The 24,000-nt window shown below is 35.4% G+C and overlaps 1 protein-coding gene across 2 annotated transcripts in view; it reads right to left on the reverse strand.

Annotated features, from left to right (window-relative positions):
- LOC136842511 (uncharacterized) overlaps positions 1 to 24,000 on the reverse strand; it is a 796,050-nt gene that overhangs the window by 268,166 nt on the left and 503,884 nt on the right. The gene's annotated exons all lie outside the window — the stretch shown is intronic.

The raw sequence follows: 24,000 nt of genomic DNA on the forward strand, positions 1-24,000 counted from the left end.
TAAGTACGCATATATATATATATGCATACACAGTATACATTCATTCATTCATACATACATACATACACACACATCCATATATGTATATATATGTATATGTATATATATATATATATTATATATATATATATATATATATATATATATATATATATATATATATATATATATATACACATAGAGAGAGAGAGAGAGAGAGAGAGAGAGAGAGAGAGAGAGAGAGAGAGAGAGAGAGAGAGAGAGGAGGTAATCACGTCGTCATCAAAAACTCATCAAAAACAACAGCAATTACTTTTTATTTGTCTGTAATTTTACCCACAAAAAGAAAACTAGATTTAACAACATCCGCTGTCAGCAAAGTGAGACCAGCTATGCTTCCGTAGCATCAACAACAATATCTTCATCCAATTACTTCTATCTGTTTTCACTAAAGAATAAAAAAAAAATACATAAAAAAAGGCGTCGGGACCGGCAGGGATAAACCGAAAAATCTATGTTGTTTGAAAAGATAAAACAAAAGTCTCTTTGCCATAATTTCCGTATTTCCTATGCGATTTTATTTTGTTTTTAACTGTCACTGAGTGACCGGACAAATAACCTTCCATTTTTTTTAAAATCATAGCTACTCTATTGTTTTAAATAAAAAAAAAAATTAAATAAAAATGCGATAATACCTTTAGAGACAAAACCATTCGCTACAAAAAGCTGATATTGAACATTTTCACGAAAATAATGAATTATTATTTAAAAACAAAATAATCTGGCGTTTTATCAGTAAAATATATTTTTTTTTATTTACTGTAATTCTGACCATTAAAATCGCCGGGCACTTCAGCTCACCTCGTCGAGCGAGGACATAAATTATATTGGCGGCGCAGATCGAAATCTACATGAGAAATATTTCACAAAGGCCATAAAAATACAGAGGGAAATTTCAGATTATCGCTGATTCAGGAGGGTAAATACCAAATGTCAATTTATTACCGGTAACTCATTGGTCGTTTAAAAGCGCTGGCTAATCATAAATCAAGGAATGGGTTACGTGTTCGTGACGTGGGGGAGAGGGGGTGGGGGAGAAGGGATGATGGAGAAGGGAGATGGTTCCATTTGCCTATTTTCATGCCAGTTATATGGTCTTTCCCGACAGGGAATACTAACCCCCCCCCACCATATCCCATCAGCACCTGTCTCTCCTCCCCAACCAAAACGCACTGATATCATCAATACATAAAATATGTTTTTTTTCGGACTCCACACTCATTTTTCTTTAAATAACAGTTCAAATCAAAACAAGGATAAATACAGGATATCTTTTATTTTACATTTAAAAAATAAATCTATTCAATTCAAACTTAGTTTAACAATATAAGTTTTAAATGTCAAATGCTAAATGTCCTTTTAATGCAAATTACAGGGTCTTCCTGCAGTACTGTATAAGCACGAGTCTGTATTATATTCCATCCAATCATTAATAAAATTTGATCAAAATGTACTGTAAATTTGTATCTGTTTTACAGTGGGCTAATACTTCTTTCAACTTAGTAAAAAAAAAACGAACTCCATGACTAGCTAAAAACTGCAGTAATAAATATAATAAATTAATAGGAAAAGTTGTACAATTCACATCATAAAACCGATTAAATATATAGGATCCTGAACTTTAATTCGTTTCAGTCAGATCTGAATCGACAGGTTTTAAAGAAACAGTGGGATGACTTGAAGATTAAATTAAATAATGAGTTTAAAACAACGAAGCAAACAGTGAAAATAAACTAACAATCAGAGAACATGAAGTAACTGGAATTATTACCTTGTACAAAGAACCCCACGATTCTCTAAATAAATCCTGAATCAGTATCTCGCCAGTAAAAAAAAGCAGGAATGATTTCAGTACTGCAGTACCCAAAACATTGAACACTATTTTACCATTTGATTTACAGTCAACATTAAGAGCGAAAAAATTAACGTAATATATAACTACTACGAACTTATGACAAGATTTATCGAGTACCAAACGAAACATTAATTATTTTCATGTAATATGAACGTACGTTTGATATTTGATTAACCGAAGTCGATATTAGAGATAAACAAGAAATCAGTTCTGCTTTGGCTGAACCCTACGAAAAAATGAATCATAAATCATAACCTGATCGGTTTCACTTCAGTCATTTGCAAACAAGATAATCACAAAACTTTTGCCAAACCCTTCGGAAAAAAATGAAACAAATTAAAACTTGATCAGATTCATTTTACCTCTTTAATATTTTGGTGATATATGAACTATCCCCAACTTCACGAACGATTTCACATGCAAAGAGGGTAACATCGACACCGGAATGTGATTGCGAGAGAAAAACCCATTACACAGGGATGTGGGTTAAAAAAGGTTGTGAGGTTGCGACCCAATCGTGCAGAGGGGCCGAGGTTAATTCTCCCTGGATCATGGGATCAAATGATTCCAAATATTGTTCGAACATTTAATGCGTAATTTACGATTAAATTTTTAACAATAAATCTAAACCTGTAATTGACAATTTAATCATCCTTTCAGTTGAAAATTTGTTTACATTTTACAAAGATAACATCTGTAACTAAAAAAAAAAAGTTAATTTACCTTCCACATTTATAAAAGTGACTTCATAATTTAAACTCCAAATTACACAGTCCCCCAAAAAATCATTTTCGAGAGAAATTCATTGCGAGAGCGAGGTCCATAAAAATGCACTTCACCCTATACCATAACCAATTTTACTAAACTTGCCTCCCTCCAAGTTACAGATAATTTGGGGTAAACTTTCTGTCTTAATTATGTAAGAAGAGTATAAACTAACAATTACCTTATCAAAGCGATGAAAATTATAGAGCATGAAGTAATTAGGAAAGTAATTAGCACCAACAATGATGAAGTTTCCTAGGGGTGAAATTTTGATTGTTCAGGAAAGTATTCCTTACCCAAATAATAACAAATGTTATGTACTACTACTACTACTACTGCAGCTGCTGCTATACCGCTAATAATTATTATTATTATTACTATTCATTGTCTCCGTTATCATCAACACCACCATTGCATTTTTATATAATCGCCAGCAGTCTAGTATTAACGGCAGTGGCAGCAGTACTAACGGATGGCAATAGTAGAGGTGACGGCAGCAGCAGCAGCAGCGGCAGCAGCAGTAATGAAAGAGCACAATTCATAAAACATCGGGAAATTCCGGATCATTTCATACATCACGAGTACATTACGTCCGTCCTAAACCCGCATTAAAACACTCCCAATGCGAGACATTCCCCGTTGATCCCATGTATATTAAGTCCCATTTATAAGCGTATTGCCTCAATATCATTCTCAATTTTAGGAAACCCCACATTTAGGACCCTGCTTTCATTTAAAATTTTTTTTTTCCCCAATTTTTTGATGACTCGCTTCTTTACCTTCCTTTCAACCGAATAACGAATCATCGACTAAGCAGTGTAACATGTTGGTGTTGGCTGTGGAATAAGCCATTTTGCCTTACCCTATATTCAGTAATGTGCATGTATATACAGTGTGTGTGTGTGTGTGTGTGTGTGTGTGTATGTATATATATATATATATATATATATATATATATATATATATATATATATATATAATATATATATATATATATATATATATATATATATATATATATATATATATATATATATATATATATATATATATATAATATACAATGTGTGTGTGTATTACCCAAGAAGAGCAAAATGTGATATAAATGAAAACTGATTGCACTGCCACAAGGAAATCAAAGAACGGAGTTCAAGATCGGTTGGCTTTGCTCTAGAGCAACCTCAAGCAAACTCCTGACAGCAGAAAGAAAGATTGCAAGGTAAAATATTAATATTCTCATGCTCTCTGTTCTTTGAAGTCTGAATGCGAATATCTTCGAGTAAAGGTGAAAGACCTTGTACCCGAGATTATTTTTTTTCACTTCTTCATATACTCAAGTGTATATATATATATATATATATATATATGTATATATATATATATATATATATATATGTATATATATATATATATATATATATATATATATATATATATATATATATATATATATATATATATATAATATATATACTGTATATGGGCAAATCATGATCTTAATAATGCATAAGGTATTCTATTCATTCAGTTCAAAACACAGCCTATAGGAAATAAACTTAATGTTTAAAATTGCCATCGTTTGGCCTTATCATAAGTGTGCAGGATATGGGTACAATGGTCCAAGCTTACTGACTTTTCATTCTGAACGGAAGTTTTTCATATACAGAAAGGGCCATCTGGGACCCCAGATACCCCTCCAGTACCACTGAACATAAGCTATCCATATTCTCAACGGCAAATACGTTTTTTTTTCACGAACACTGTAAGCTACCGTACATTAGTACACATCATACGTACACACATACATACACACAATATATATATACAAACATGAGTTGGTAAAATTTTACACATATCTATATATCTACACACATTATATATATATATATATATATATATATATATATATATATATATATATATATATATATATATATATATATGTATACACATACAAACTTTACCTAAGCTTCCCTACAATAATTCATAACAATGCAGGGCGATCCACTATTGCGTTCATTTACTCTTTGATAATAAAGTAAACACTGTGCAAGGGGAGTTGGTGGGCAGGTTGTATTTATACTGGTCTGTAATGCCGGTGCTATATTTGCATCACCTATTCCGAGACGAAAAGAAGCACGAACGTGCTCCCTCGTTCATTTTTAACGTGATTTATCTACATAGCGATATAAATCCAGTCTGTGTATGGGGCTCTCGCAATGTCTTTCAACACGTCTTGTGATACACACTGACACACTCACACACACACACACACACATATATATATATTATTTATAAAATCATTCATCACAAGACGTGTTGAAAGACACGGCGACAGCCCCATACACAGACTAGATTTATATCGTTATGTAGATAAATCGTGTGTGTGTGTGGGTGTGTGTGTATGTGTATAATACCCATATTAAGGTGTACCTTTAATGGTTAACAGGTAACATTTAAAATATGATATACTATCTTCAGTAGAATATTCTGGGTTTTGTTTCACAATTTTATTACATTTTGGTTAAAATCCCCAGAAATTCTGCAAACTACAAACTAAAAAAAAACTAAATATCAGTAACTAAAATTATTCCCAATTTCAATACGAATCAAACATTTACTAAAAACAAGAAAACGTGCATAAAGTACCATTGATACTCATAATTAATTTGCCGGGGTCATGAATTATATCGATGACCATTGCTCTGGCAACGTTATTTTACAATGATAAATCAGTATGAGACCACGAGATGGTCCAGAATGCCAATGGAATTCCTATATTATGAATGAGGCCATTACTCACCTACGCAGAGGAGATTAATAGTTACATTTAGTTTGACTCCCTGGAAAGTCCCATTAAATTACATTAAAGAACGTAGAAGGGAAGAAAACGCCTTAATTAATATAAGAAACTATAATATCTCAATTAAATAAGCGAGTCAAACTAACAGACACGCGGACTGTCACGCTACCCACGCAAAGAGCGTGATTCCGAAGTTAAGAAAAAAAACACGCTTCCAAAGTCTCTCACAAAGTGAATAGAGAAAAAATGCGATAAAGCCTGTATGAAAAGGAGCGCAAAGAATGAAACTATAAATCTTCCCATTAGAGTTGCGTGTCCTTTAGCCCCTCCTGCCGAGAGGCATATCACAAAGGAGTTCATAAATATGATACAGATCAGCGTCCAAACTTTTTAGCGGTTGGAATAAGATTAAGGCCGTGTTTTAATAGGCAGTTCATCTTGTATATCGGCCAAGTTGCAGTCGTTAAGTGGCGTGATAAGGAGATTAGAAACAGTCGGATATTAAACCGAAGCCGAAAAATGGTTCTTCCAGACGAGACTCCCTTCCAGGAGTAAACAAAGGTTACTGGGGAACACCTGGGCGCCAAGGAAACAAAAGGTTACGCAATAGGAAAATGACACTTGAGTCTGCCAGGTTCGCTGGTCTGCTGTGGATAACAGACTGTGAGCCGCGGAAGTACATACGCGCATCAGTTAATACCCTTGTTTTACAAGAAAATATGTAAAAGTTGCTATCATGAGGAAATAAACCTTATGAAACACTTTTTCAGAACCGGGAAGCCATTATCATAGGGAGCCAACTTTCTCTAAACACACACACACACACAAACATATATATATATATATATATATATATATATATATATATATATATATATATATATATATATATATATATATATATATATATATATATATATATATGTGTGGTTGGGTGTGTGTACACGTGTGTGTGTTTATGGACGTGTGCGTGTGAGCGTGCGCGTACATATCCCGAAAATACTGCAAAACTAATGCACACTCGGGAAAATCTTCCGAACCCTGAGAAATAAAAGCAATAAAGGATTCACCTAGCCACTGAAAACTCGCAGCCAAATCTCTTCTAATACAGATTTAACTCTAATATTTCACGGACGATTTTTCCCGAAGAACAACGACAACAAAAGCAACAAAAAACAGGAACGAAGTGTAACTCTAGAAATTCTCGGAAAATCTTCAGGTCAAATAAATAAAGACAAGCTCCTTGAAGAAACAGAGATTTGATGGAATCAGTCGGGACAGGGAAGAGAGAGAACGACACAACTGGGGAGGAGAGTGGGGGTGAAGGTGAGGAGGGGGTCGATGAGGGGGTGATTGGGGTGGAGGATGGGATACTCATATAGTGGTAGGGTGAGGGTGAGGGTGAGGAGGATAGCGTGTGGAAAAGGGAATTCTATTGGTATGTTGCGAAATGTAAAAAGATTCCACAGGGAGTTATTTCTCTCTCTCTCTCTCTCTCTCTCTCTCTCTCTCTCTCTCTCTCTCTCTCTCTCTGACGAAATGCGGAGGAATCTCACAAATGTTTCTTGCTCTTCCCATCAATTTCTCTCATTCACAATCTTTTTCACGAGAGATAAGGGTCTCTCTCTCTCTCTCTCTCTCTCTCTCTCTCTCTCTCTCTCTCTCTCTCTCTCTCTCTCTCTCATATATATATATATATATATATATATATATATATATATATATATATATATATATATATATATATATATATATATATATATGAATATATTAAACATGAGCAGGCTACAAGGCAGTATTACAAATGTTTACTACCTTTTATCAACTCGCATTCTCAGCCTGGTTAACAACAGTATTACAAATGTTACTACCTTTCTCCCTCTCTTTATAATGGTTAACAACATGCAAATGTATATATCTATCTCTTTATATATATATATATATATATATATATATATATATATATATATATATATATATGTGTGTGTGTGTGTGTGTGGCTCCTACTTATTCTCAACTTTCACTCTTAGCCTGGTTAACAGCATGCAAAAGTACTCTCTCTCTCTCTCTCTCTCTCTCTCTCTCTCTCTCTCTCTCTCTCTCTCTCTCTCTCTCTGTAAGTCGAAAGAGATGAATTCTGAATTTTACACGGGCATTGACCTATTAACCCTTTCTCTCATCCACCTTTTCCCCCATGTTAAGCATATGTGAAACGGTCTTAAAGAGCTTCTCTCTCTCTTCTCTCCCTCTCTCTCTCTCTCTCTCTCTCTCTCTCTCTCTCTCTCTCTCTCTCTCTCTCTCCTTCAGAGAATGAAATAGATATTCACAAATATTGATAAAAGAGGAATACAAGTAAACACACACACACACACACACTTCAATGCTACCTCGTGGCGTGAAATATCTCAGTGGACTCCCGCCTTTGAGGATAACGTAATCCTCCACATTTACGCATTTAAATAACCTTTGCTTAAAAGGAAGTCAAGGGCGGGCACTTCGAGATGCAAAAGTTGAGGTTTCGAAATGTTATCTCGAGAGGAAACGAGATAATAAAAAAAAAGTCCACATGTAAAATTACTAAGGTTTTTTGCGTCCAGATAATTCATGTTGTCAGATTAAGCTGGCCTTATGGAGAGCACGGGTTCTTGTTCGTACGATTAGTCCGTAATACATGGGGTAACATACACTTTGGGAGAAAGAATGGATGATTGAGAGAGAGAGAGAGAGAGGGGGTTATGTCTTTTGTATAATACGAAGGCAAAGTTTGTGAAGTTTAATTTCAAAATAAACTACAATCAAATTAATTTTTCATACATCACGACACAAGAACATATAAACAATCATTGCAAAATTCTGAAATCTTAACATTGCTGATTATCTTCTCTCTCTCTCTCTCTCTCTCTCTCTCTCTCTCTCTCTCTCTCTCGTTCCTCTTAACTCATGATTCGTAAATCCAGGCAACCAACTAAAATCAATTCTATCTTTCTGTCTGTCCGCCAGTCTGCCTCTCTATACCTCATCAATCAGACTAATCTAACTTTTTGCAAAACTTTTTCAGCGCCAAAACCAAATTACAAAGCAACTGCCCGATTTATCAATGGACATGAAGTTATTTTGCAGTGTTCCCTTACACATCACGACCTCTCAATGATTTGTAGTGTTATGGGACTCCACATTCAATTTAAAGGAGGTTCCGTTTTATCCAGCGAATCATCCCGGCAATTCTCTCCTCCATTCAGTCGAACCGATATTAGCAAATCAGCGAGCGAATCATTTATTGTGCTGTGGAAAGCTAAACATAATCTGCTTTTGCGTAACTGCCAGATAACATCATCCGCCATTGCGTAATTGATATATATCATCCACCATTAATGCGAATTCGAAAGAGAAAGGCCCCGTGCTATCGGATACCTACGCGGTGAAAGCATCTGTTATTGAGCAATTACAGTACGGGATAGTATCAAACTGGCATAATTTATTTATGTGAGCGAGGAAATTCTATTTCTATATACGACGATTGTTTCCACCCCTGAAAATTTATTTATGGCAGAGGGAAAATTTATTTCTAAAATCCAAAGAAATTGATTGGTATGAAAAAGATTTACTTATCCAGGTTAAATTAATTTACTCATATAACTACATATTACCTGTTTAAAACCATTAGACAGAATAAGTTGGTAAGGCTAAAACTCCATTTAAATGGTTTACATGACTTTTAGAGGTAATGAATGTGATGAAATTCTAAAAACTATATAAGTCTAAACAACTTTGGGGATTTAGGTGTTGAAATTCAGCATTACAGGACAGAAGTAAACGTTTGTTATTCACGACTGATAGATGATTCATTCATTCAAACTGGCGTCACAAGGGTTATGGTCATCGACACTATGGTCATACGGGAAGATTCCGTCACTGGATTAAGACTAGAAAAGCCTCTGAAATTTTCTAAGATGAATAAGATCAGAAAAAGAATAACTTTATTGATAATTAGGTTTCATAATATTATTACAAGTCTGTAACTGAATAATTATGTGATGATTATGTCATAACTGAAGATACTCGTTGAGTAAAGATTGATTCCCATGTGTTGGCTAAATTTATCTATTTTCGGAATGTTTAGCGTCTTCGTTAAATGAAATTTTCATAAAATATTTATGCTCACAAAATATTTCTGAGTGTTACTGAAAACGCATTATTCAAAACATTTATATTACGGTGATTAAAAAAAAAAACATATTCACTGAAATTTAAGAACTCTGAACGGGACCAAAACCTTATTCAAAGAATTTCAGGATCAATTCAGGTTATGGCAGCGAATGTCGTCTTCCGGTTGACAGTCGTTAATGTTTTTGTCAGGGTTCCAAAAAGAACGAAAGAAATGCCACTTGATTCATCAAACGAGTTGAACTACAGTATCTTTTTCAAAATTTCACAATAGCCTATTTCCCTTATATGCAATATTTTTTCCTTTGTTGTATAAAAGAAGTTGATTTAATTTACTCTCTCTCTCTCTCTCTCTCTCTCTCTCTCTCTCTCTCTCTCTCTCTCTCTCTCTCTCTCTCTCTTGTTTCAGGAATGGACTGAAGCTCGAGAAAAAATATATTCACAATTCCAATTGTGCTTTTGATTAATTAGTTTGCCTTTACAATGTTATTTTATTTTGTTTCCTCGTTTTCCGTCGGGTCAACAAAAATACTTAACGGATATAACGTGTTAGTGCTCTAATTCGGCAAGAGATCGGCAAGAGAAAGTATTTTTTCTAGTAAATATAGGTCTTTGACTCTAGGGAGAGATGGTTTAGGGATTAACCTTCCAGTTCTCGGTAATTCTATTTTTTTTTTTTTTATGAGTTTGGTCGCCTTTTATTTTTTCAGCCGGCATGCAACCCCTTCAGTCGACTATCTACTAAGTAACTGGCTCATTGCTTAAGTGAACAAAGGCATAATAGAACAATTATCATAACTGCGATGTTTCTTTTAGCAGACCCTATCAGGGGTGGCGCCGAATAAAAGAACAGTGTCACAGTCCCTGGATTTCTCAAGTCTGAGCTCTAGAATCGTGGATGAACCAACTTTGCAGAAAACTTCCACAGCATTACCCGGTTCATACACCTACAGAAGGCTCGTCAACATCCACTGAATCCCATCACATACTTACAAACACACACACACACACTCTACCATTTGTGAGGAACAGAAAATCTCTCAGCAGTCTTCAATCGTATTTCTTCTATGGGTTTCAGTTTATTTCTGATATTTAGATTTTTCCTTGTACTGCTGCACTGCCATTATACAGAGCAACGTAATGCTTTGTAAGATTGCTTGATATTAGCCATAAGTTAATGGCTGAAACAGCTGCGGACAAAAGGACAAATAAATGGAACAGCAAGTGCAGTTTTTGCTTTTCCTTCAAAACTTTAGCCCTGAAGACGAAAAGATACAATGAGAAAAGTTCAGTTGCACAGTCAAGAAAAAAAAAATATATAATATATATATTCATATATATATATATATATATATATATATATATATATATATATATATATTATATATATTTTTTTTTACAGCTAAAACCATTTATCGAAAGTAGAAGGTAATGTTTTTAGAAGATGAAAACACCTCCAACATGCACAAGGAATAAAGTAGCAAGACTCTTTCACCTAACCTTCCTTTTTTCATATAATACAGCCTTTCTTCTCTTCGAAGTAGGCTCGAATTCAGGAACGCACAGAAATAAATGAAAAACACCATATGATAGATAAATGAGCGAACAAACAGCCAAAGTTCTAATGATTTTGGCTGTGGAATTATATTCTTATTTATCATCATATAATATTTCAAGCATTACCAAATTTAGAACCATCTAAAAATATAGGAAAATCAAATAGTTTCTTCATTTAGAAGCATATTCGAGTTCACGCTGATGATATACGTGATGAGCACACACATTATATATATATATATATATATATATATATATATATATATATATATATATATATATATATATATATATATATATATTACATGTATATATTATGTATGTATATGTACGGTATATATATATGTATATATATATATATATATATATATATATATATATATATATATATATATATATATATATATATATACACACACACATACACACAAGTCTATGTAGTTAACACACCTAAGGGTACTGAACTCTATGTCTGGACTTGCCGTCGTCCAGTCAGAGGTAAGACACTCTCAATGCTGGCTCCCACACAAGAAAATGGAATAAAGGTACCTATACATGTGCCGAGCTTTATTTGCGGTATTCTCAAATTCGCTACGTTGCCATATCTTCAAACCAAACTCATCTCTTTAATTTCTTGAGTAATGTTAATCCATTTCTGTTTACCAGCTGGTCATACCCTTTATAATCATCAAAGCGACTGACAGCACCAACGTCTGTATGTTTTATTTACCTTTCATAGATATGTTAACTTGTACAATACATTTTTAAAAAGCATTAACACATACAGTGTGTGCGTATGTGCTAATAACTGTTGGTTAACGAGACTCACATTAGTCCTGAAATATACTTTGTTTCATATTGTTGGTTTTTATCTGTTGTTAATTATTTATAGCTAATCATCTACGCTCATTTTTCCTTGTAGGACTTTATTTCTTGTGCTCATACAGTTTATCTACCTTACATTTTTCTTTCCTTCCTTACATCTTTTACTTAACTCTTGTGGAGAGAGAGAGAGAGAGAGAGAGAGAGAGAGAGAGAGAGAGAGAGAGAGAGAGAGAGAGAGAGAGAGAGAGAGAATTAATTTTTTTTGTTAACTTGACCTATAATTCATTCACAGTTAATTTATTTACAACCATATAATCATACAGTGTTTTTATTTATAAACATATATACACAATGTTACAGTTAATTTATATACATCCAGCAATTGACCGCGATTCTTTTGTGAAACATCTCAGCACTCTAAGGACAATTTCCTAAGCCTGGGGTTGAATAAATAAGTGATGATTTGTTTACACTGCATGTTGCTTAGAGGTGACCATGTGAATAAATGAAGTGTGTGACGGCCCTTGCCCTCGGGTCACTTACTGACTTTGACGGAGATTAAACAGATGTGGAGAATTTCTGCCACATTGAGAAGTAAATATTATATTCATCACCGCTGAAGAGTCAAAATACTAGTGCAGCAGGACCTTTTGAACTAAAGTACATCAGCAATTAATATTTTTGCATTTTGCGACAAATAGTGAAATCCTACAGCATGCACTACGATGAAGGAAATTTTAGAAAGGCAACGCCGTAAAATCGAGAAAACTGCCATAAAGGCTCGGCAGAGATATAGTTCCTATTTTCAGGACGATACGTCGCATCCCCAAGTCAGGACTTTCTTGCCATCTCGACCCTCTCTTATATTACAGTCATTTTTTGACGGTATGTGTACACTAATATAACAATAATAATGATCTATCAAAACCAGGTAACGAAGCACTGTACACCGAGAAACATTTCAAAGCAACCAGCAGGAAATAAACTGTCTCCGAATCTCAGCTCTTTTATGCTGAAGGTAATGAGCAAGTAATGATCAGATAAGCAGTGGTCATTTTCTTCCGGTCATTAAGCGTTCATGAGGAGGTCCAAACGTTACACGAAAGACTGAATGATTGATTTTTAAATACTGGCGTCACCAGAGTGGATGCTTATTATACCTGGGGCAAAACACATAAGCAAAATTAACAATTACGACAACTGAGAAACGTCAAAGCAAATAGCTAAAAGAAATAAAATAAAAATTGCTTTGGAATTAAACAGTTGGGATGGAGAACCCGACTGCCAATTACCTCCTTTATTGTGGCATAAAATGGAAAAGAGAGAGAGAGAGTGGCTCCCAGCGAAAAGCTCCCTGCTTGAAAATGGAAAAAGACATCGCTTGAGAAAGTCACTGCTTGCTGGAAGGGGGGAGAGAGAGAGAGAGAGAGAGAGAAATGCATCGTTTGAGAAAGTCGCACTTTGCTGGATACAGAAAGAGAACTGAATGGGGTGGAGGATGGCTAGTGGATTATTCTTTGGAGGTATGGGGCGGGATGGGGGAGGAGGTAAGGGGATGTGGGGGGGGGGTCCACCCAGTCTTGCAGGCAGGCAGGAGGAAGTCGCACATGAGGAAAAATGGGTGATCGAGAGGGTGATGGAGGAGACAGCGACACCTGGGATAATGGAAGCTAGAAGTTAGGAGAAGGGAGAGGAGGTTGGAAACAGAATGAAAATAAAAAAAGGGAGAAAATAAGGGAAGCAACAAAATATGAATTGCCTTGAGGGAAGTCGGAAGGGAAGGGAACGAGAAAACAAATGGATAAATAAGACGGAAACGAAAGCGATTTCTGGGAAAGAAAATAATGTCTCCGACGAGAAACAACGCCTTAATTAAAAGTCTTTGTAAGACCACACACAGGAAGCGTGCCACTGAAAAATGACGCGTGTATTTCGTTGAATTTTGACATTCATTTCTTCACGGGAAGTCAACTATTTTCTCATGTTTTGCTTTAGTTGCCTGTTCATTTTACAAAGTGGTGAAATGAAATCAATAAAACGGTGGAGAGGTTAACTGTATATTGAACAATGCGACCATGTCATTGTACTGCTGAAGGAGTAGCATATTCTAATTAAATATAACCTATCTTGTACTGAGCATAATCATGTGTAAAGAAAAGAGTTTTCCAAGTCACTGATAAACTATTCAAATACACAAAATGAGGCTGTTGTACATAAAAGCCCTTCTAGTACCTTGTATAAACATCAAGACTGTGTCCACGCTGAACTTTTCTCCTAAGTTCTTGTAAGAATACAGAGCCCTTTCCTCTAGGGCTCCTAAACGGGATTATTGGATCTAACATTTTCTCTGCACTGCAGTTTTTAAATTACGTTAATGCCACATGAAAACGTGCCGAAATTTATATCCATCAGGACAAAATCTATCTTCAGCCAGCAACTGGGCATAACAGAAGTGGTGAAAAATCCCGGCATCTTCCTTCCGCCAGTAATTAGACACAACGGAAGTACTTCAAAAAGACATCGTCAGAGCGAAAGAGTGCAATTACAATTTCAGTTCTACATTCAAAGAACATTGTGATTCCCTTCCTCGTTACTCCGTTTACAGACCAAACAACAGGTAAACAATATCGCTAACAATGGAGGCTGTTCCAAAAGGAAAGCTTTTCCATGAAAGCAAAATGCAATCTGTGAGTCATTCATCAAGGAAAACTGGAAGGAATGAAGCCCCGGCACAGATTGCAGCTACGGTTGAAGTGCAAAAAGCGAAAATTTCAGTTGCTCGTGTAGTCGGAGACACTCTCGTTTGGACGACAGCATTTTCTGAAAACAGATCATGTAGCAAAAGCGTTTCTCTTCTAAGATATTTCAGTTCGCGTAACGGAGGTTCAACTTTTCGTCGTCTTAATCTTTACCCTCCTTTTTGAGAGAGAGAGAGAGAGAGAGAGAGAGAGAGAGAGAGAGAGAGAGAGAGAGTGGATTATCGAATAGGACTTGGGATGGTTCTGCATACAAAGAATCCGATTCTAAAGTTATTTGCAAAGATTGGTAAAAATGCTTCATGGTTTATGGAACTCAATTTTCATTCCTGAGTTTACTTAGATTTTTCCTCGACTCCAAAGTGATCTTTACTATTTACTTATGTATTATTTTAGTTGATTTCGATAAGCAGAAAAAGACTGAAAATTACCTAAGTCAATCCTTACAAATACCTCGGAAAATGAGCCATGCTTGACCATTTTAAACTTAACCTAACCCTTTGTAAGTGTATGGCATGTTTGGGTTATCTTTCTCAGCTTATATAGCATGTACTGCTTGAACTATAAAAATCACTAACGTCCCTAAAAATCAAACCCAAAAATGTAATATTGCATTTATTTTACTTTTAATTTGGGTAAAATTTTTTCTTCACTTACAGACAGATTATGAAAATAATAAGCTGTTGAAGCCTGTGTCTTGCTATGGTATACCTAATGCACCTTCAATATAATTATTACTTTATACAAAGTCCTCGCAACTTCAATTAGGTTGACTGGCGGAGGGAGTCTATTGCTATTCGATTACTAACATTAAATAATGATTGAATTAGTATGATAATTCTGTGAGTATTCCTCTCCATTAGCGCTTCTTTAGTCTAGCAAGCTTTAAAATAACGGCTGAAAATATCACCTGGAAAAAAACCCTTAATGTTCATGCCTATACATATGCAGTATATAAAAAAACCTGAATAATAATAATAATAATAATAATAATAATAATAATAATAATAATAATAATAATAATAATAATAATAATAATAGGTAGAAGTCTTGCAAAAAGTTAACGATCCTTGGCATTCCTTCTCGCTATACACCAGATGAGACGGAATATACTTCGTCATTAGAGGCAGTTCTATAAAAAAAAAACAAGAAACTTTGAAATTTAAACACCTAGTTGTTACAAGGTACCTTTCCTTTCCAATGCCACACTCTCCCCCTAAAAAAAAAAAAAAAAATCTAAATACTAGTTTCAAAGTAAGGTAATTTTCAAGTCATCAGTCTGCGGCACGACGTGCGGATTATTGCCAAGGTGGTGGTGGTGGGGATACAGGCGTTATTTTAACAGATACTATAATATATATATATATATATATATATATATATATATATATATATATATATATATATATATATATATATATATATATATATATATATATATATATATATATATATATATATACGTCTCGACATCATATGAATTAGAAAGGTCGTTGGAATGAATATTCTCATTTGGCTGAAGGCACTGCTCGGATAAAGACTCCTTGTGTGTGTGTGTGTGTGTGTGTGTGTGTGTGTGTGTGTGTGTGTGTGTGTGTGTGTGACAGACAGACAGAGAGACAGAGAGAGAGAGAGAGAGAGAGAGAGAGACAGAGAGAGAGTACTCCCGATTCCTTAACTACTTTCTTATCCTGATAACTGCTCATGTGAGAGCTTATCCTGAATTATCTATCTATGATTGACTGATTCTGTACATAGATCTGGTATCGCAGTCGACAAGACTCGAGGTCGGAACCTTCGTTATTACTATTTCCTGTTTCTCCAGATTAGGTCAGCAGAAAGAGAAAACCATCGTGGCAGAGCACAAAGGATAAAATCCTTCAGCTGTGTGCGTCGCCTATATTTCACTAAAGGATCTGCAGGTAAGCGAGATAGCGATTGATTGATAGATTCGCTTCTGTTGACTTGACGTAACTAGGTCAGATAGTTCACTTCCAGGTTAATACACACTTTGAACATATTCCCAACGAGGGATTTGGTGAAACATTCGTAAACTCTCAGGAAATGGAATAACAGCGACCACCATCAAGGGCAAATAAAGGAAAAACCTCAACAAAATCGTAGGACTGGTATTAATGGGGTAGCTGCCTACTAATTTTTCACGTTTTTACAAAACTACAAATGTCAGTTTAATAATGAAAACGCGTACAAATAAAATAATGATTAACTAACAGATTTTTGCACATTAACCACGCGAAAAATGGTGATAGAGTTCATTTTGACATCTCAAACAGATTAATAAAGTGGCAGGTCAACGAAGATATCAGCTGTTGCGTCCCGTGACAGGAAAGTTAAATCTTTTGAAAGTAATCGGTAGACAATCAGCGGGCGTGTAGGCTTTTTGTTTTTGCGAGTCACCTGAACCTAATGGGGGAAATCATATTTAACCGGATAGGTAGACAACTGAAGTTATAAAAAAGCACCAGAAAGTGAACACTTCCTCACATCACCTCGGAGTGCAGCATTATTTAATTTCCTTTGATTTAAAGTATCAGGTTAAAAATCAGGTTAACATATATATATATATATATATATATATATATATATATATATATATATATATACATACAGTATATATATATATAGTATATATATATACATACGTACATACATACATATATGTAGGTAAGTGATGGGTATGTACTGTATATAAGTGCAAGTGAATATACAGGATAACACTTGGTACTGAACTTCTACCTGTTTTCCTATGGTATTGACTTATACTACGATCACGTAAACCATGGTAATTTTTAGCTTAATATATATATATATATATATATATATATATATATATATATATATATATATATATATATATATATATATATATATATATATATTTATATATATGTATATATACATATATAAATAAATAACTATAAATCATATATATGAATATATTTAATAAACATAAATATATTTAGTTATTAGTAGGACCCTCTGAATTTCGTGTTGATATAAGTGGAACAGGTATATAAGCACTCATATATGTGCTAAAAATACACAAAAATAGTCCGGCTGACCGGGTCGCTACGCTTTTGAAGTAGGGAGGAACACAGGTTCATCCCTACAAATAGCTTTTAAGCTCCTTTCATGTAAAGAAACTACTGCGCTCGGTGAAGCAGCATAAAATAATCCTTCCTTTGATTCATAACTTCTGACCTTAAGAGCTCGAGAATATCATAAAAAAGGTGAAAAAAAAAGAGATGAAGAGGACATAATAGTTAAGCTTTTTACGTATGCATGACTGAGTGAGGGAGAGAAAGATGGTTAACTGGAAGAGGGAGACACGAAGAAAGTCTTTGGTGTTATAGAGAGAGAGAGAGAGAGAGAGAGAGAGAGAGAGAGAGAGAGAGAGAGAGAGAGAGACTACAGCTGTATTGAGAAAGGGAGAGATAATGGAAGTCTTCAGTGAGAGAGAGAGAGAGAGAGAGAGAGAGAGAGAGAGAGAGAGAGAGAGACTACTGCTGTATTGAGAAAGGGAGAGATAATGGAAGTCTTCACAGTGAGAGAGAGAGAGAGAGAGAGAGAGAGAGAGAGAGAGAGAGAGAGAGAGAGAGAGAGAGAGACTACAGCTGTATTGAGAAAGGGAGAGATAATGGAAGTCTTCACAGTGAGAGAGAGAGAGAGAGAGAGAGAGAGAGAGAGAGAGAGAGAGAGAGAGAGAGAGAGAGAATGTTGGCTGCCAAATACCAGCAAAATGAACAGAGAACGTAAACATGTAATCTATCCTTCCTACTATACGCTTATTGGAAGGGGAACCCCTGATTTCCATTCCCTACACATTTCCATCCGTTTGAAGTCTTTTCCATTACCACTGCTATAAATTTCCTCTCAACTCCCGTAAAGGAGCCTCACCCCTCTCCAAACCCCCTTCTTCTCCACCACCAACCCCCCTTCTCCAAAGAAGGACACTGTATTTCTACACCCCAGTACACATCGGATATCTTCAATTCAAATTGGTAGACAGCACTTTTTTTTTTTTTTTTTTACCGAAAGAAGGAATATTTTCGCAGACTTTCAGGCTTCCTCAGACTTTCTCTCTCTCTCTCTCTCTCTCTCTCTCTCTCTCTCTCTCTCTCTCTCTCTCTCTCTCATCCTGGCCTTTATGTAAAATCTTTGCCTCCAAAGAAAATTGTTTCTGGAGTCACTCTTTCTTCTGTACATTGGAGAAGACAGAAGATTCTCCCAAGACTACACAAAAGCAGAGGTGTAGGGAAGCGTGTTTGGTAGGGGGAAGGCAAGGGGAATGGGAGGGGCAGGGGATGGGTATGAGGGGGTGGGGAGGCATTGAAAGTAGTGAGAGGCAAAGGCCGTCGTCGAATCTCAGAGTGGAAACAGAAGGGTTAGTAGAAGGTGACGAAACAACAGAGAAAACGTCATAAAATAGCTTATAACGGTAATGAAATAAATATCATAACTATTCTCTGATTTATCAGGCAATAATAATTTCAATTTAATTAATGTCTTTCCGATGAATGAATAACTGAACAGAATAAAAACGTGGTTCTCTCTAATTTATATTCCGTCTAATTTCCCATATTAGAGTTTGGTTTTGGAAATTCCTTAGCCTAATGACATAACTTTTAATTTTGTCTTAAATAAAAGTACATAAATACTTCTTTACTTCTTGATATACAAAAAATACATAACATATACCATATAAACATCAGGTAATTATCAAATACATTTATTTCGATTCTCATCAACAAAGGACCATGAAAAGTCTCTCAGAATGATTTCAATTTTCACGATAAAAACAATTGTACAAAACCTCATACACAGTATAATTTTTAATAAACTAATTTTCTTGGAAACATTCAGCTTAAAAAACAGTTTTTCATATGTATGTAGTAAGAATAAATTAAAAACTTTGCATATTTTGTTGAAATGCTAGCTATTTAGAATATACAATTTAAAATTCAAATAGCTCTTGAGTTTACTTGGAAATTCGTCAGCTTAAAGACGTCTTTTTCTTTTCTTTTTATTGTCAGTAGCACAACTCTCTCTCTCTCTCTCTCTCTCTCTCTCTCTCTCTCTCTCTCTCTCTCTCTCTCTCTCTCTCTCTCTCTCGTCGAGCACAAAAGAGACAAATTCGTCACCTTATCAAGGAAAGGTCGCAGCCACACTGACATTTGGGGAAGTTTGAGGAAAATGAAGAAAACATTCGTCCTTCCAGAGTAAACGGACTGAGAGTAATTTCATACAAATTGAAATATATATATATATATATATATATATATATATATATATATATATATATATATATATATATATATATATATATATATATATATATATATATATATATATATATATATATATATATATATATAATTTACAAAGCCAGTTTGTTAGGATGCAACATTTTGAGTACGTACTGGAAATATGAAGGTCAGGTATGTAACACAGAGTTCCTACGACGTTTATCGCTGTTATGTAATCAATGCTTATTTTATAGTAATTATAATCAACATTATGTCATCAAGGTCTCCGAACTGTGAAATACTTAACAACGCCAATATTGTCTACATTATCATCCTCGTCATCAACATCCTTGTCATCATAATTAAGTAGCAAACAATGACACAGTGAGCAATCTGACCAAAGCAATGGTCAGATTCACCTACACATTCTGCAAGAAAAAGACCATATGCAAGATAAAATAAAACTCTAGACGAATTAATAGTTATAAATATGATAACCAATAAAAGGGGAAGAGAATAGACGTTGACACATATTTTGCATAGAATTTAATATAAATACATAACTATATCATAAAAAATATTAATACCACTAGTATACAATAGTTAATTAGTTTACGCTAATCTGTTTGATGAATGAAAGTAAACTATATCCTACCGTAGAGCTGTATTTGACGAAAATACAGACCGTTGCTGCTTAGTAACCACCATCCCCCAAACATACACACACACACACACACACACACACACACACACAACTAACTAAAGTAAACAGACCGTGGAAGTTAGAATCATTCGCCATCAATCTTTTGATCATCACCTTTGAATTGTGAAATATGAAACTCTCTGCCTTTGTAATTTCCAGTAATTTCATGAAATTCTCTTTTCAAAAGGCATTTCCACGATCGCTTACAAAGATTAATCTGTCAGTATTTCTATTCAAATTCTATCTGTTGGGTAGAATTCCCGAGATGAGTAGTTTTGTGCCCGTTGGTTTCCATTTGAAGACTGCACGTAAATAGTACCCAGGAGTTTCAAACGTTCACGTGGAATATGAAAAATACATAAAAAAATAAAAAAACAAAAAGACCACACAATTATTTATGCTATACATATGTGCCCACGCTTATGTTCCCTGCTGTTTGCGTAAGTGATAAAAATAAAAATGATAATTGATTCTAATATGCATATATACATATACATATATACATATACATATATACATATATATATATATATATATATATATATATATATATATATATATATATATATATATATATAATTTATTTATATTCATTAGCTAAAAACGAGAGAGAGAGAGAGAGAGAGAGAGAGAGAGAGAGAGAGAGAGAGAGAGAGAGAGAGAGAGAGGGGGGAGTCCGCGGGGCTACCGAAAAGAGCTCCAAATCGAAAGGTAGTAAACATCAAATCTCTGAAATAAGAGATTTCAGAGCAACCACCGGTCAATCACTGCTGATTGAGAACAAGCCGTCGGAAAACACGCGCGCCGGAAGCTTTTGTGTGGTTGAATCATGGTGTGGTAAAATGGGGAGAGAGAGAGAGGGTGGTGGATGACTGAGAGAGGGCACCGGTGGGGGTAGGGGTGGGGGTGGGGGGACGAGGGTGCGATGTTTGCAAGGAACCAGTGGATGGCAATCGAAATCCAATAAGGCCCATCAATATTTTAAAACACACACAGTGGTATGAAGATGGAGGAAAATGTCAAAGCAAGCAAAAACGTAAACAAATGCTCAAAAGTGAGGGGTGGAGACAAGATCGATTTGAAGGTTTTATTTTCCTTCTGTACTGTAGTTTGTTGCTGTTGTTGTTGTCGATGGGTCAATGAAGACATCTAGTGACACAAATGAACATATGAATCTAAGCCTTCGGAATGCCCATTTTTTCCACTTCTAATCCTTGGGAGTGAATTATGCATACTTTCAACGTTTTCCAATTCTTGGGCCGAAGAAGTGAAAATTTGTCTATCGTTTCAGGTTCCGAATGAATAATCTTTCATGATCTAAGTTTCATATTCATTACGCCGAATTAAGCACAATTCACACAGTAGAATTCAATTTTGATAGTGAAGAGCTTTAAAAACAATACGAATGATTATACCTGTGTAACACTAAAGCATTCTATCAAACTCCGTATTACGTTTAATTTTCCTGTAAACTGCTTCACTCATGTAAAAATCTGAAAATGTACTGGTAAACTAATCCCCCACCACAATTTTCATTAATGCTCGATTTCTTTGTTGTCCGTGGATTTCCTATCATGAATTCATAATACTCTCGGGTCAAATTCCAAGGCCATTTTTAATCATGCAAATGCAAATCTTACTCGTCGCAAACTCCACAAGTTTTCCGGCTCTAATTTCTCCACTTCCTGGAAGCTTTCCAATGAAGTGAGCGTCTTCCCGCCAAATTCTAGGACATCTTCCGATAAGAGTGATTCTTGGAATATGCCTCTCCGGCCGTGGGCCTATTGTTTGCCTTTTGTTGGTAGAGACGGTGTCTGGTGAGCGTTTCTTAAAAAAAAAAAAAAAAAAAAATATATATATATATATATATATATATATATATATATATATATATATATATATTTTAAACGTATCAGAATAAGATATCCAATAATCGGCAAGTCTTCACTGTGCATTTCAACACACGGAACAGGGTGTCTGCTCATTATAAATACGTTGTTGGTGTTGCTGACGATTGAGCTGACCTTGTGACAGAAGGGACTCTTACTTTCGGAGCCTTTAAGTACCGCTATGTCATATTCGTAGTACCTGTGACAAAATTACACAGCTAAACAATTATTCTAGCATTCTAGCTAAGTGAAGGTCAAGATCTTATGTCAAATTACGCCTGAATTCTGAAACAAGAAAAAAATACACACTTTACTCAAGTCGTTCAGAATGTCAGCATTTTTAAAAACAGGAGTACCAAAATATAAAACCATTAAGAAGCAGACACACTCGTTAAGAATGATAGATAAGATAAATAAAAGAAGTGGATGAAGAGAGAGACATAAAAGAAAAACAAAAGTCCAGGGAGAAAGTACAAAGTACATAATTTACAAGAGAATCGCTTGCAATAAATGAAGAGATGTGCTGGGACTTTTTTTTTCTTCCTCCTCACAGACTGCAACACATTGCATAAATCTCCCAGGATCCCCAAAGAGCTCCTCCCCCACAGCCCTTCCTACTCCCACTTCCTGACCTAGCACCCCCCCCACCCAAAGAAACCCTTGCTCCCTTAAAACTAACCTACCCTCTCCAGTCTACCCCCGCCCATGTAACCCACCACCAACCCTAACCCGCCCGCCACCGCGTTTACGCCCTCCCTCCTTTCCTTACCTCCACATCATTCCCCCACCCCATCTCCTCCATCCAGGCAACAATACCCCACTGAAATCAACCCTACCACCTCACGGATCCACCCTAACATCCCCCCACCCTCTTCAGCCACCATGGCCTTAACAAGGTTTCATGCAATGAGATGAATCGCACACACCACGAGGCTGGTACCATCGGGTTCTCATCTCCACCTGGCAAGATAATGTCACTAACTCCAAAATGTTGCGAGTTCCCATTCAGGAGGCAGAGAAAGGATCTGCCGAATGGAACTTGGCATTGTTTACTTCTGATAAGGATGGCTACCACGACTACTGTACCGTTGCAAGTGTTGCAAATCCATTGCAGCCGACGCTGCCGGAGAAGGAGGAGGCACGCGAGACTTGGTCGTTATTCGAGAAGACAGATGGAAAGAAAGACGTAATTACAAAATGCATGCAACGTAATTGGTTCTGAGGAGAGAGAGAGAGAGAGAGAGAGAGAGAGAGAGAGAGAGAGAGAGAGAGAGAGAGAGAGAGAGTATATATCAACTATTTTCGCACAAATGGATGAAAACCTATTTTATACAAGGGTATTTTTTCCTTAAAAACAGAAAAGCAAATTCTTTTACC

This window comes from Macrobrachium rosenbergii, chromosome 10, assembly GCF_040412425.1.
Source record: "Macrobrachium rosenbergii isolate ZJJX-2024 chromosome 10, ASM4041242v1, whole genome shotgun sequence".
Classification (NCBI taxonomy): domain Eukaryota; kingdom Metazoa; phylum Arthropoda; class Malacostraca; order Decapoda; family Palaemonidae; genus Macrobrachium; species Macrobrachium rosenbergii.